General features: G+C 38.3%; 1 long non-coding RNA gene across 1 annotated transcript; it reads right to left on the bottom strand.

Moving 5' to 3' along the window:
* Positions 1-1859: 1859 nt before the first annotated feature.
* Positions 1860-6284, bottom strand: LOC140853333 (uncharacterized). Its single transcript, XR_012136337.1, has 2 exons — positions 5934-6284; positions 1860-2170 (listed from the first exon to the last, which is right to left on the bottom strand). It is a non-coding gene; the product is annotated as an uncharacterized lncRNA (long non-coding RNA).
* Positions 6285-10372: the final 4088 nt, after the last annotated feature.

Raw genomic sequence — 10372 nt, 5'->3', positions numbered from 1 at the left:
AGAGAGGATAAAACCCACATCGAGTGCACCGCCATCGAGAGTTGGAGAGGGATGACGGAGAAAGATCCAGAGCTTCGAAAGATGGCAGCCTATGATCGAGCGTCGACAGGAGCCTGTGATCGGGCAGCAATGGTGGCGGGGCCATTATAGATTGGGAGGGGACGGAGGAGTTGACAGAGAAGAAGGTACTGGAGAGGATTTTGAAGGCGGTCTCGGCTGTGGCAGCGGAGAACGAAGTGGAGGGAAAGGAATGGGCACGCGTGGACTTGGGCTGAACAATGCTTGGGCTGGCCCAAAGATCTTCTGGTCGGGCTTAGGTCAAGTGAAGGATCCAACTACGCTATCTTGCACTCAAATGAAGGAGGTGCAAAACAGTGGTGACACAACAAGTTAATTAAATCAGAAATTACGTGTGTAATATGGATATACATTATATATTTATGAAGGTGAATAAGGAGCCTTTTTGCAGTGAGATTTTTTTATATTACTCCTGTAGTCCTAGAAAATAATGAGTTCTTAATTAATATCAAAGGAGTTCAAGGTCCTAGTTTCTTTTTTTTTTTTTAATCTTTTTAAGCTGACGCCCATGAGATGACATTTGGTTGTTCCCATCCTTTAACATAATTATTAAATATGGGAGTGGTATGTTTACTTTTTTAACTGTCATTCTCATTAGGCAAAAAATAACATGTGTTTATTTAGTTTTTATTTCTAAATTAATAAAAAAGTCTTGGAGCTTAACATACACTCCTAAACTTTGAGGCTTTTACATGTACACCTATTCAGTCAGTCTTCTCTCATAAGGACTATGAAATAGGATGGTAGCTATGGGACACAAGTTTTATCATCATAGGAAGGGTTATTCGAGCCTGTGACTCGAACAGATAGTTTGGATTGAGAGCAAACCTAAATCTGATCTAATTTATCAATTTTCTAAATATAAATCAATCAAAAATACTTGTCTAAGATCGGGATTTTATTAATCCGAACCAACCCTCTCGAACACCATGCAACTCTAATAAAACCCAAACAACGGCTAGGCCAAGACCATGTTGAGGCCAACCAAAACTTAAATTTGTAAATCTAACAATCCCCATCTCATGAGCATGTGGGGTAGGTGGGTTGGAATTGCCCAACCCAAATCGCGCCCCCGATCACATGAAGGTGAAATCATCTTTCCAAGGCTTTCATGCCCCAGTTTTTGAGTTTCACGACTTGTAAGACATTTTTACGCCATTCATGCTTTTCAAATACATATAGCATGTGCAACTTTCTTAGCAAGCATCACACCTGACCACCTATTGAGTTAACTATTACACACAGAAGATAATGCCGCTCCATTGGCTCCACACCAGAGTGCATGAACTATTATATGACTGGTTGCAAAGCAGAGAGGGAAACTAACAAAGTAATTAGCCTTTTCACAAAAACTAGTAACTAGTTGTTCATTACATGTTGATTTCATAAATTACAATTTGAAAAAGCCTAGACCCAAGCATTATCAAAGGCATGCGGTCCAATATGAAGAATTCCCCTATAAAATTATATATATATATATATATATATATATATATATATATATATATATATTGATAAAGAATAACCGATCAAAAAAGTACAAAAAAAATGGTACATAGCTCATGAATTTAATCAAATAAATAATAAATTTATACATCATCATCGATCAAACCTTCATGTTAAAACAAAATTTTTTTTTTTTAATTTTAATAATTATTTTAATAAGAAACTACTTGTACATAAAAAACCCTCCATGTAAACTAGTTTCGAGTATCGAGACCCCACTAGTCAATATCAATCCCCTTTCATGGCCATCCAAACTTACATCTATACACATTCAACAGGGAAAAATATATATATACATATATATCCAAACTACATCAACCTTCAACCTTTAAGGTCATGTTTCTCGTCTCAGACACAATCAATTAGCTCGTATTGCTGACATGCCAGTTCAGCTTAGAAAGCAATATATACACTTGCCTTTAAAAGTTCCACCAAATCAGAAACCAAACTCGAGGATTCATTCCGAAGGATAGAGTTGAGTATAACATATATTGAAAAGATGCGACAAAAGACCCCAGACGTCACGCTTCCAGCAGGAGGCAATTGCATTCACAAAATATGAATCCGCTAATGGTTTCCGTATACCCTGAAGTTTAAACGAATTATGAAGAAAATAATAAGAGCAAAGAAATATGCTCCTAAAGCAACTGCATCACAGAATTAAGAGCACATCAGGTGGTTGTTAATGTGCAGAGTACATTCAAATTTAAAAGCTTAGTAACAGACCGTTTGAAGTCACCAATAGCAAAAGTTATATATATCCTGTAAACACCGCATTTTGCTGGTGGGAATAAAATAAAAAAGAACAACTTGCAAGCTTTATGGCTATACGTACATCAAAAATGAGGAACACGAGTGAGAAAAATGTTGACAGCCACAATAATGAAACCGAGAGAAAAATAGCTAAAATAAATTGCAACTCAGATTGTACAAAAAGAATTCTGGTATATGTTGTAGTCATCCTTAGCTCAACTGAGCTCAACTAAAGATACTAATATAGGCTCTCTCGCTCTCTCTCTCTCGGGGGCGCGCGCGCGCACACATATATATATATATATATATCGAGCCAGACTAGAATCAAATCGATCAAATCTGGACTTAAATCCAATCAGATCAAAACTTTATAATAGAGATCCTATGTCAATAATTCAAGTCGTTGAATGTGATCTATTACCTCAAAATTGTTTGTACATAAAAAATCGTATAATTTGAAAATCCTTAATCTATGCATCAAGTAGTTAAAAATTGAACAATCTTAAATAAAATTACATTAAATGTATTTTTTGATAGCTTGATGCATAGAGTAGGAATCTTCAAATCATATGATTTTTTGTGTGCAAGCAGTTTTGAGATAGTAAATCACATCCAATGATTTGGATCATTGACTTATGACTGCTATTATTCTGTTTTGATCTAACTAGATCAGAGTCTGAATCCAGTGGACCTTACACAAATTTGCCCCATATGGAGCCAAATTAATAATAATTAGAGAGAGAGAGAGAGAGAGAGAGAGAGAGAGAGAAGTAATAATTAGACTCATTCACCAAAAAGAAAAGATTCCAACTTTGATCCAAAATCATTATGTAAGTTAAAGGTAAATCAATTTGTCATGTTACAAAAAAAGAGACGAATAATTTCATTTGTTTCTGGCATTGTCAACATGCTTGTAACAACGGTTCAAGAGCCAAAGTTTGCAAAGATTAACATATCATTATCAAAATATAAGGAACAATCTACATCTGATAAACATAAAACTAATGCAAGGCCAAAGGAGAAAACTAAATTACAAGTGACAGAAAACAGTTACCTTGTTCATCAATTAATGTGCCTAATTGAGGTAGTGAATAGTGGTTATATATCTGGTGACTTCTTGCCTCCCTTACAATCACAAAAAACAAAAAGATCAGTGGCTATGGCATAACAATCTATTCCAACATTTTAACTTTAAGAATTGAACATTGTTGTAGGGCATCCACCGACAGGCAAAGGTATTTTACCACTGACATTGTTATAGAAGGTGTTGTAGAATCCATTATACTTCAAGGCCTTTTCACCTAGTCTAAGTTCACCTCTTTCACAATAAACAAAACCATCACAGGTTAAGAAGTAATACCACATTATCCTTATGCTCGACATTAAGCCAACAAATATTAGTCTTTAGATTCAACCCGTGCCTTCACATGTTCGACCATGTTAGTGGTCCTAACAGCAACCCAACATATAAATCACTTTTCTACACAAATATTCAAATATGCAGGTAAAAAGACCATGGTTCGCCGTACTAGACAATATCACCAGTGACAAGCAGCTCTATACTGCAGAAATCAGATAGCAAACCTAGTAGTATTGGGGATGTAATGAGCATTGGTACCATGAATTATCCTATATCAACACTATAGCAGCAAAGCAGGAGCACAAATACTGAAACCGGTACGGTAAACAACTAAGAAAAATACAATTACTAAGAAACAATCCAGGTTTAGCTCAAACAAATCATCTTCCATATAGGAGCACATCTCATGAGGCTAGAAAACCGAAGTATGTATATTCCTTCTCAAGTAAAAAAAAACTGTACATCAACAAAAACGTATAGAAAGCATGCATTAAAAACCTTTGAATATTTGACACGGAGCATCCCGGAAGGCTACTTCTTAAAAAGAGATCTGCCACAAGAAGTTCTTATGCCGGCAATTCAAACAGAATTTTCCTACCAGGCCTGGTCCAGATTTATTTATAAATATAGAAATCATCAAGATTCAAGGGAGAATGCGGTTCTGCAAAAGAAATTACTTCGAAAAAAAAATAATAATAATATAAAAGCAAGTTTCCAGTCAACAAGCTGGATTTTTATCTATTTCTATTAAAGAAATACATAGTTTAATGCTGTCTCAAGAAAGCATAAACCAAGTGATATCATATATGGGATAATATTAGCCAGTTCGGTGAATACAACGGACCAGATCTTTACTTTGATGTGTTAGTGCCGAATTCCCATAAACATATGGTACCAATCCCCTCGTATGTTCCCTTGGAGTTGAATCCTTCTCTTATTAGATCGTGTTGAACAAGTTTGTTAAGTGGAGTTGATGTTGTTGTTGAGGAATAATGCTAACAAGCACTTAATAACGACTACCATGAGATGGAAACAGAATGGCCTTTATTATCAATCCGTTACACTGAACAGAAGCTTCCGATGAATAGAGATGTAATTTTTAAATAGAATTCCTAAGCCAAAAGAAAACTGAAGTTGTGGGTAGAACTAGCATTTTATTCATCGTTATGCTATTTCACTGCCTTTTCATTAGTAAATTCGAAGTCCTTAATCCTGAGAAGGAGGACGTGTTTTCACCTACTTAACAATATTTGACAGATAGAAATCAATAATAAAACAAAGAAACATAGATATTCAAATAAAGAGTAATATTAGAATTACAAACCGGGTCTCACAATGATGCTAACCAAGCTAGAAATCCCATGAACCGAACTAAAGATTTAACCCCCCCCCCCCCCCACACACACACAAAACACCCCCAAGTCTGCCAAAAAAACAACGTCCAACTTTTTTCCTTTAAGTAATCTGTATCAGAAACATAATACTTCCCCCTCAGCTGCCAACTAAAGAACGTCCAACTTTTTTTCCTTTAAGTAATCTGTATCAGAACAACCACTCCTCTCTCAGAAAATCTTTGACCTCAAATATGGCAAAGATTTTTTTTTACAGTCTTTTAAACTTCCACCACCGAGCGCTTCTCTTCTACTCAGCTCCTTTGCATGCAAACCTCCCTACTATATCCACCTCAACATCCGGCATCACCAGCCTCACCGGCGTCAGTTCCTCATCACCGGCATCACCGGCGTCAGTTCCTCATCACCGGCATCACCGGCGTCAGTTCCTCATCACCGGCTTCCTGGCTTCTTACCCTGTGAGATACAGGTATTTCTCTTCCCATTTCCTCTCTCCCCATTTCTTCTTCGTTCCAACATTTCCAACCACGAAGCCCTTCGCCACCATCTGCACCGGCCACCAAGCCCTCCGCCACAACCCCCCCGGCTGGGTCGGGCCACACTCCTGCCCGAGCCCCGTTCTAAACTTTTTATCGGCCTTCGGGCCGGACTTAGGCAACTCTAGGCCGAGGCCGAACCCAGCCCGGCACGAATCCAATTGAGCCGGCCGACACCAGGTCTCTTCCCTCCATAAAGAAGATTAAAAAGAGAGGGAAAAAAAAAACACCTAACCCTAACCCATCCGGCATCTCCCTCCCGTTCCGCAACGCCGCCGGTGAAGTTGTCGATGGTGAGATCGAGTAGAACCAGGTTGTCGAGGGAGAACAGGTCGGCGGGGATCTTACCGGAGAAACGGTTCCCCTGGAGGTGTACAATATGGAGCTGCTTGCAGCCGGCGAGGTCCGGCGGGAGGGGCTTGGAGAGGGCGTTGAGGCGGAGGCTCGCAACGTGGAGGGCGGCGAGGTTGCCGAGGGTTCTGGCGGGGATCTGACCCACGAGACGGGTGGCCGGGAGGCGGATCTCGGTAACGCGGCCACCATCGTATTTCACACTCACCCACGACGCCGACGGAGGAGGAGGAGGAGGACGCCGCCGCTTAGATGGTCGCCGTCGCCCGGTTGGAGGCCGCCGCCGCTCGGAAGGCCGCGGAGGAGGAGGAGGAGACGGCGGCCTGATGGGAGAAGCGTATGGAAGAGTCGCGAGAAAAATCACGCTCCCCTCTTATTAGTATACATTTTAATTAATCTGACCATCCTAATTTCTTACTCTACTTAATATGATAATCTTAAGCTGTTGTTTTAATTAAGATTTTTAGAGTGCGATGGGGAAAAAAAATTTTGCGAACCGAGCTCATTTCGAAGACTTGACTTTTGATCGGCTGGACTTCGGGCCTGGACCTGAGCCCGTCTCAAGATCTTGCTCTAATTAATATTTTTAGAATTCTTATAGAAAAGAATAATTTTGGAAATCGGACTCAGGCTGAACATTTAGACTCTTCGTCCGTCTGGATTTTAGGCTCGGGCCCGAATTAGATCAAAAATATATTCGAGTCAAGTCCGAAAGATAAATGGGCCCAATTATTAGATTTAAGCATGGTTTGAATTATTTTGGATCAAGCTTGACGCAAAGACGATCTCGCCCTCTAGCCTGCTCGAGCCCAATTCTAATCCTGTCGATCTCACCGTAAATCTTTTGTAGCCATCACTCATGAGAAAAAAAGTAAAAACCTAAAAGAGGAACGGCTCCAATCTCTCCATAACATTGAGCCTTAAAGAGAGGCCACGGCAAACGGACGAGTAGTAGCCTAAGACTAGGATGTCAAGGGATAGGATATTTGCAAAATCTCATGCTCATATCCAAATCCATTTAAAATATTACTACTTGAACCTGTCCCAAACCTGATTATGAAATTAATCAAAAATCCCAGACTTGTTCCATAATAAAATTGGGACACTCGTCGGGCATCCAAATCCATTTGATTAACCTTCTATTCATATTTATATTATCATGAGAATAAGCTCATTTTGTAGCCGAAGAATAAGCCTTTCGATCAAAACTCCAGAAAACCAACTCATGCCGCCAAAACTTGCACAAAGTCCCACAAAATAACCCCAATCAAAACCTAAGAAACCTCTTTGATCTCCCTCAGGTGCTCTCCTTCTCCACAGGTCTCCGAAAAGAGAATGAAATGAAAAAAAATGAAGTGGAAAAAAAATAATCTATGTAGGAAAAGTTCTTACTTTTCATTTTTTCCATCTTTCCTGGATAGGAGGCTTAGAGCAATGGTCGAATGGGGAAGCTTAGACGATAGCTAGGTTTTTTTTCCATCCTAAGGAGCCACAACCAGATTGGAGAGTGTTGGGGTGTGTATACATATACATATATATGCATATGTGTGTATACATATATGCATATATGTGTGTGTGTGTATATATATGTATATGCATGCATATGTATATATATATGTATGTATGTATACATATGTATATATATGTATGCATATGTATATGTATGTATATATGTATGTGTGTGTGTGTATGTATGTTATATGTATTATGTATGTATGTGTGTGTATGTTCAAAGATAGAAAATAAATAATATATATATATATATATATATGTGTGTGTGTGTGTGGCGGGGGGGTGTCGTCACCTCCGAACCCAGTGTCCGGTCGAATACGTGATAGCCATACATTGTCTATGATAAGTCCTAAAAAATATGTAAGGCATAATTCCACATCCATACTAAAAATGATCTAATTTAAAATAATTAACAAAACTTGCATAATTACAAATTCGATTCATTCAATCATCTGATCAAGTATGAATGACGCTCTTCATATGCTCACCCGTGAATCTAAATCATAGCCAATTAAGAGCATCATGCATCTCTGAGAAATAAAGAGAAAAATAGAGGAGGGTAAGCTTTACAGGTAATAAGAATTTTCACACACCAACACAATATAATAATAATAAATAGAAATAATAATGATTATTACTCATACCAATCTCATTCAAAATATATCATGATTCATAAAATATGCATAGCAAATATATATATCTTTTTGCATAATAAATCATTCTTACAATTATTACAAGGCAACACATATATCGATATTAAGGTGCTCGGCTCTAGACTATCACATCACATATCAAGTCATGATAAAATAACAAAATGGCTAGTTCTATAGACTATTATAACCATCCAGCAAAGGGTAACAAAGCGGCTAGTCCTGTGACTATCACGGCCACATTTCAAGCCCGTGGTAGGCATTAAGAAAGTAATAACCCAAAGAACTATATGTACTCAATTCTAAACTACCACACCAGTTTCAAACGTGATGGGGTCTCATAAAGTGGCTAGTCCAAAGGATCGTAAGTGCTTGACCTTGAACTACTACGGTCATATTTAAAGTCCGTAATGAGGCACCAATAAAGTGGCTAGTCAGAGGATCAAAGTACTCAACTCATAACTACCACGATCATGTTTCACCGTGATAAGATACTAATAAAGTAGCTAGCCAGAGCACCACAACCCAACATACATACACGACTCAGTTACAAAACTTGTTATTTATTGTAATTCACAATCATATTCTTTTACAAAACTTGATACGTATGATTACTAGAATCCATCCAAGTCAATATCAATAATATGCCTATAATAATTTCACAAAGAACTATCTATATACTTAACAAATAAGTACATGATATGTAACTATTAAAAATCACATAAATCAAATCACCACAAAATAATTTTTATATAAATTGATGATTAGTATGCAGAAACTCTTACCTTATTGTGATTGACTCAAACATAATAATCGATGAACTCTTTGATTAATGAATTCAGAATCCAAGAGTTCCCTTTGACGTCTTCTTGTACAATCAATTGCATCTTTACATAATTATGGACAAACATAAAAATCATGCATGATTAAGGATAAAAAAATATAAAATATTCTAAATGTCACGAGTTTAAGATCTCTCATAGAATCAACCAAGATTTGGATTTGTTTAAGTATCTGGACCCTCTACTGATCTAAAAAAAACCTAGAGAGAGAAAATAATGAAGAGAGAGGAGAAGTCTAGGGAGAGAAAATTAGAGAGAGAAAAACTTAGAGAGAGTAATTAGAGAGAAAGTGGATCTTTTTTAGAGAGAGAAATGGAGAGCACAAGCCAAGAGAGAAGGGAAAGGGGGAAGAGAGAATTTTCTCTCTCTTCATTTCTTTTCTCTTTTTTTTCTTCCCAGGGTAAAATAGAGGACATGCATCATCTCTTTCTTTAATGGAATATGGGACTCTTTGTCCCTCGTTCTCGAGGCAAGGGAGGTCCTCCCTGCTGGCAATGCTCGTCTGGCCATGGAATGACCAATGGCCCAACACTGGCGATCGATGATGCCGATTGGGGCAGAAATTCAAGTAAAATAGAGAAAATCAATAGGGTTAATCTATTCAAGAAATTCCACGATTGCTGACAGGAGATCAGGCTTCGATGACCAAAAAAAAAGAAGGCAATACTTCATCTTTGGCAGACTGTGGTCAACATGTCCAGCGGACTCAATTCATTTCATCCAAAAGAAAAAGAGGGGGAAAGACAGCGAGAGGGAGAGGGAGCTTAGCGGTGGGGAAGGCTGGAGGTGGCTGGATTCCAAGGGAGGATTTGGCCCCTCTTTAAAGAGCACCAGGGAGGAGTTTGAGTCCTCCCCGATTTCATCTTCGCGGGTGAAGGATTCACAGAAGAGGGCTCCAGCGGAAGTCAATTCCCACCCAGCACGTGCAAGCATGTGCTGGTCCAATTTTATTTTTTTTTGTTGCTTTTGAGATCTATGCTTGTAGGGGTTGGGATCAGTGGTTTAGGCCCGATTGGGCTAGGTATTACAATATGTTCGAAGGTGGTGTGCTAATTAAGGTGTTGAACTCTATAGAGAGGAGGTGGTTGGATGAAAATGATCCAATAGAGGGTCTAGAGCCAAAGGTACATTAGAGAAGGTATGAGTAGAGGGAGGAGAATGCTATCATAACTGCCTTGGGAGTAGTCCAAGGCGGGATAGGGGAGGACTTTGGTGGCCTTTGGGAGGTTGGAAAGTGATCAATTAAGGATAAAATGGGGGTGCAAGCTATAAAGTTTTTATAATAGTTTATATAATCCGTATGATTTATTTAAAATAATGATAAAACCTAAGCCAGTCTTATAGATATCCTATTATCAATGCTTAATATTGTTACGTTCTCAAATATAGTAGGTGTGCATTTTTTAATTTTTTTTTGTTTTTGCCTCAAATG

This window comes from Elaeis guineensis, chromosome 13 (genome assembly GCF_000442705.2).
Source record: "Elaeis guineensis isolate ETL-2024a chromosome 13, EG11, whole genome shotgun sequence".
Taxonomy (NCBI): Eukaryota; Viridiplantae; Streptophyta; class Magnoliopsida; order Arecales; family Arecaceae; genus Elaeis; species Elaeis guineensis.
This window is presented reverse-complemented; position numbering and strand designations above follow the sequence as displayed.